Source organism: Petaurus breviceps, unplaced genomic scaffold, assembly GCF_028583685.1.
Source record: "Petaurus breviceps papuanus isolate PSGF00001 unplaced genomic scaffold, PetGlider_PUasm1.0 66, whole genome shotgun sequence".
In the NCBI taxonomy this organism is placed as follows: Eukaryota; Metazoa; Chordata; class Mammalia; order Diprotodontia; family Petauridae; genus Petaurus; species Petaurus breviceps.
In genome coordinates this window covers 2,033,389-2,039,388 of record NW_027186442.1, presented here as the reverse complement: position 1 = coordinate 2,039,388, position 6,000 = coordinate 2,033,389, and the positions used below count along the sequence as shown (strand labels likewise).

At 39.3% G+C, this 6,000-nt stretch overlaps 1 long non-coding RNA gene across 1 annotated transcript in view; it reads right to left on the bottom strand.

Moving 5' to 3' along the window:
• Window positions 1-1,255: 1,255 nt before the first annotated feature.
• The window catches only part of LOC138173861 (uncharacterized), a 49,818-nt gene continuing 45,073 nt past the window's right edge, over window positions 1,256-6,000 (bottom strand). The window contains exons 3-4 of the long non-coding RNA XR_011171551.1: window positions 3,167-3,300; window positions 1,256-2,200 (exon numbers count right to left, since the gene is read on the bottom strand). This is a non-coding gene — a long non-coding RNA (uncharacterized lncRNA). The remainder of the gene's footprint in view (window positions 2,201-3,166; window positions 3,301-6,000) is intronic.

The following is a 6,000-nucleotide window of genomic DNA, read 5'->3' as shown; positions in this document are numbered from 1 at the left end:
CATCATAGCTTTCCAGTAGACCAATAAATCTTAAATCATCTCTCCTAGGGGCAGCTAGGTGGCACAGTGAATAGAGAAGTAGCCTTGGAGTCAGGAGTACCTGAGTTCAAATCCAGCCTCAGACACTTAACACAAAAACTAGCTGTGTGACCTTGGGCAAGTCACTTAACCCCAACTGCCCTCCAAAAAGCAAAATACACACACACACACACACACACACACATATATATATATATATATATATATATATATATATATGTCTCCTGGATCTGTTTTCCAGTTCAGCTATTTTTCCAATGAGATATTTTACATTTTCTTCTATTTTTTTCATTCTTTAGATTTTGCCTAACTGATTGTTGATGTCTCATACAGTCATTAGCTTCAATTCGTCTAATTTTATTTTTTAGTGAATTGTTTTCCCCAGTTTTTGAACCTTCTTTTCCATTTGTTCAGCTTTTACTTTTAAGGACTTATTTTCTTCAGTTAGATTTTGTACATGTTTTCCCATTTGACAATTTTTACTTTTTATGGATTTGTTTTTTTTAGTGATCTTTTTTTTTTTGCAAATTGCATTTTTAAAATAATTGGTCAATTTACCTTCTATCTCTCTAATTTTGCTTTTGAAATCCTTCTTGATCTCTTCCAAGCATGCTTTGCTGGCTTGAGATCATTTCATATTGCCTTTTGGGGTTTCAGATGTGAGTATAGGTCAATGCTGTCCTCTGCTGAATTTAATTCTTCTAGCTCACTATAATAGGATTCTATAGTCTTTGTTTTTTTCTAATTTTAATTTTTGCCCCTTATGATTGCCTATATCCTGGCTTTTAAAGTAAATCTCCACTTCCGGGGTACAAAGGGCTGTCTCCCATGCTTCTTATGCTAGTTGTTTGGGGTCTGGTTATTGGCTTTGTGTGCTGTGGCCTCTGAATGCCTAGACTGATGCAAAGCCAGGACTTTTGACATTTCCCTGGGGTCACACTGAAACTTACAGTATAAGGTGTGGGGAGGGGTGGTCTGGCAGTTTCAGAATTCTGTCTCTGTGCCCCTGGGCTAGAGTTCAGGCAGGCTCAGCTGCTGTCTGAGCAACCCACTCTGTCGTCTGCAGATTCCCCTGGTTGTGCAAAGGCACACTTGGACTTCAGGTGTTAGTGCTTACTCACTCCACCTCGCTGGGATAAGGATCTCCCACTGATCAACTGAGATGGAGCTTGTTGGGACACCTCTAATCCTTCACTTTAGCCTTGGCACGGCCCTAGCCAGGACTTTCTTCTAGATTCCAAATCTTCTAGCTGGTTCCACTATTTTAGGATTTTATACTGGTGCAATATTCTCTGGGTTTTCAAGGTCAGAGAGGGGATAAGAGCAGCTATGATTTCCTCTGGCATCTTGACTACAGGATGTTCAGCTAGGTGATTTTTATACATCCAGATTGTGGGTTGATAGTCCTATGAGTAGCTGCTGCCACTTCCCAGGCCCTGCACTTGAATCTTACCTAGCTTTGACAGAGCCCACCCCATCCTGTGGTGAGAAGTCTGGGAAACATGTCTGTGGTGGGTGAGTCAGTTTGCCTGGGTTTGCTCTGGCTCCACTATGATTGGGTCTGTGCTGGTGCAACCCATGTGTTCCATGCTCTGTACTCTGCTCTACTCCACTCGGTGCAACAAATCCTACCCATCTGCACTTTCCTGGGCTGGAAATCTGTCACACTCTGTCTCCCAATGGATTCTACCATTCTGAAATCCAATCAGATTCACTTTTTAGAGGTTTCATGGGTAGTTCAGGTCAGTTCCTGCTTTCACTCTGCCATCTTTATGGTCACATTGCCTTAAAACAAAAATTATCATTCTGTAAGTCACAATCTCACAGTCAACACTGAGTACCCAAGCAAAGTCTTCTTCGTTTTAACTAGAGGCTGGCTTCCAATCATCCTTAAAATGATCATCCTTAAGGGGTAGCAGAAAGTACAAACACCATCTACCCCTAGGTAACAGTAAGTTATAATATCATCAATCAGCATTGAGTACCCAGGTAAAGTCTTCTTTCATCTTAACTGGTGGAAGTTGACTTCCAAATTCCACAGCTCTTCTTCCATGGATTGTCTGCTCCCAGCTCTTGCCTGGATTCACACATAGGCAGCTCTCTGCTCTGGTTCTATATCTCAGCTTACTACTCCATTCCAAGGTCTTTGAAGTTTCTGTTTCTAGGAAGACAAAGCTTAACAGAGCTAAAACAATGTTTAAACACACTGCTGGCACTAGCATCTCAATTGACTTTCTGCCTGGCAAAGTAACACAAATCAATGGACAAGGCTTCCTTCTGATAAATCAAACACAAATCAGCAGTAAAGTCATGGGGCTTCTATAAGAACAGTAAAATCCTGTTCCAGGGCTTCTGTAACAGCAGTAAAATTCTCTTTTAGTACTTCTGTCTAAAAACAAGAAAGGGTGCTTTTGTCTGACAAATCAACAGACAGAATGCTACAGAGTGCTAAAATCACAAGCATTTTCCTTCTCAGTTCTGCTTGGTCCCAGTTTGTGCTCAAGCTTTTCTCTGCTCTGCTCTTTCTGGTTCTGTTCTTTTGGCAAGTTCTTCCCACCATGGGCTCCATGTGATGATGTTAAGCCTATTAAAGGCAGGAAGTGTCTCCAAAATCCCTTAGGCCTATTAGGGGCAAGACAATGTATACTGTTTCCAACAAAGACTTGCTACTATCAAAGGCAAAGCTCAAAAGCACTTGAATAACTGAAACAATCAGCAAAATACTACATTGCTTGTCATATTGGGGTGAGAGAAGGGGAGAGATGGGGAGAAAATTTGGAATGCAAAAACCTTGTGGAAGTGAATATTGAAAACTAAAATTATATTAATAAAAAATAAATAACAGAGTGGTCATGATAATACTGGAGATCATTTCATACAATGCATTGTTTGAAGATACCATGTATATTTAGCTTAGGGAAGTCTGAAGGAAAATGAATAGTTGGTAGGTGGAAAAGAGATTCAAGTTGTCTTGCTTAGTATAAAAGTAGAACTAAGAAAAATGAATGTGTCAGGGAGGAAGATTCAGGTCCATGTAAATACCAATAACAACATGAAACAAAAACCCTTCCTTCCAATTAGAGCTATTCAACAGTGAAATAGTCTATCTCTGGAGATAGCAACTTACCTCTCTCTTGAGGTCTTCAAGAAGACTTTAAATGACCATTTATTAGAGATGTTATTCAGGAGATTTTGGTTCAGGAAAAAGTTGAACTAGACCTCTGCAGTACTAACATCTCTGAAACTCTGTGGTTGATTCAGCTGGGTAATTAATAAGAAGAGAAAATGAATGATATTGTCTGCATGGGTTAAAACAGTGTACTGACCTACTAGAAATTCACTTTCAGTGTCAGAAGGGAAATGTTCTTATTCTTTTCCCAAGGCATTTCATATGTTGTAGCTATCTATTCCTGGGAATTGGGCAAGCTAAGAACAACCCAACTAAAATAGAAGAATATAATGGTTTGATAACTCATTTTATTCATTCATAAATATTCCTTCATTTGACACACATTCATTAAGTACCTAGTATATGTAGAACACTTGGATAAATACTTGGAAAATTAAAAAAAAAATAAACTTTAGATTTAATTCAATTTGATAAGAATTTATTAAGTGTCTGTTTTGTATTAGCAGTTTACTAGAGATAGAACTAAACAGTCTCTGTCCTCCAAAAGATTACATCCCACTGGGAGGAGCAACATGTAAACATATAAGTATACACAAAAGACAGAGTTCCTGAGTTCATGGAACATAAAAGGCAGTGAAAGGGGGAAGATCAGAATTTCAGTGTAATTTCAGTGACTTAAAAATCTTTAAAATGAGCCTAGCACTGCTTAGCTAACCAAACCAACCAAGGCTCTGTTTTATCGCATTACAATTACAAATAAGAGAACGCCAGGGGATGGAGGTGGGGAATCAAAGAGTCTTAAAAATATAGTTTGGTAGGCAAATGGTCTAAAACCTTAAAGATGAGAGATAAAAAAGATTGTTGGTGTTAGATAATTGATTCATTTGATTCTTTGGGCATCTCTGATTTCCTTGGTAGAGTCTCTGAATTACAACCATCTTTAGTAGATGGTTCTTCGTGAGTTTCTGTGACTGAACAATTCCATTACCTTGTGGGAGATTCCCTGTAACACTCAAATGACAGTGGCACAATCCACCACTAGTGCTATTCTCCAAGTCTTTCCATCTTGGCAGGAAGTAGCACAGTACAGTAGTAAGGGCACTGAACTTGGAAGTTCCAGAACCCTAGTCCAAATCCTGGCTCTGCCACTTACTGCCTCTGGACCTTCAGCAAGTAATTTTGTTATTTCAACTCTCCTGGCATTAGTTTCTGCATCTGTATAATGAGGGGGTTGGACTAGAGAGACTCTTACATTCTATTCCATCTCAATATGCATGACCCTAGTACCTTTCAGCACTTGAATTCTGTTGGCATGGTCTTCATGTTGAACTACCACACAAACATAGATTGTATTCAACCAGCCCATGCCATCTAATCAAAATATAAACCATCGATATTTGAATGGAAGAAGGGAGGGTTTACCTCACCTGGTGTACTTATTCCAAAAGAATAAGAGAGGGAAAAATATTCTCAAGTCATTCTGTAACTACTAAAATGAATGGCTTTGTGGTATAGGGCCAAAACAGAAAATGCTGCACTCATGAATAGGTATATGCCATAATCACCTGATTGTGGGTCCACAGGGGTTCAAATGGGATACCCAGAAAACACAAGGGTCACTTTTAAAGTCCTCCCCTGTCTCCTCCCTCATCTCCCTCCCTCCTGCCCCTAGTCTTTTCCATTTAGCTATCACTTTTCCTGCTCCCTGGCTCGATCTGCATATATTATTGACCTAGGTTCCCTCGGCTACCACCTCAATCTGTAGCAGCTAATAGTGCAACCTCACACATGGCACTGGGACCAGGCTCAGGTTAATGAGGAATCCAATAGCAAATGGCTGACAGAGCTTGATAGAAAACTACCACCGGAAAAATCCTGCCTGAGCCCACAACCGGACTGCACACAAGCCTCACATTTACATAGGATGAATAAAGCTTTGGCTCACAGCAGTTCTGGCAAGAGAATGGAGGAGATGAACATTTTAGTTACTGTTCTATGAAAATTTCTAAAAGACTGTTTGATTATGTATTATTAACATTAATTGATTTCTATATGGAGATCAGCCATTCAGTGAAGAGGAGACACATGTTAATCAATTTTGACTGGCTGTTTCCTGCAAGTTAAAGGTAGCTCTGGGGTTTATCTCAGCTTTAAACCATGAATTCTACTCAATGTGCCTCAGGTAATTCTCATCTGAGGTGAATGTATATTTAAATCAGAGGAACATGAGGAATTCTGATTGAATGCCAGGATAAATTGATTTCACCTGAGTTAAATAATAACCCTGGGTGAGTAAAATAATAACTGGGATGACCTGAGTTCAAATCTTAGGTAAGAAGTTTATTTGACCTTGATCAAGTTGATTTTCCCCTCTGGACCTCAGTTACCTCATCAAGTTTTGGACTACCTATTCCCCAGAAGCGCTGTAAGGATCAAATGAGAAAAGGCAGGGGCAGCATCTATCATACAAGGCCCTGGCTTTGAATTATGTGGATTCTAAACATGGCTTTGCCTTTTAATAGCTATGTGACTTTGGGCAAATCACTTAACCTCACTTGATCTCAATTTTCCCATTGATCAGGGTAACCTCTAAGAACCCTTTTACCTCTTTCTCTATGATCCTAGGATTTTCATGTATGTTCAGAACTTTCAGGAAGCAAGGAAATATACATAAATGGAAATGGAAATTTTAACAAATATTCCTGATATAGTCCTTACCCAAACTTGGGAAAAACATTAGCATTTACAAAAGATATTCTTTTCTATAAGAACTCTCAAGGGAAGTTCATGGAATTAAAATAGTGACGAATTAAGGATTAGAATGGCCCATG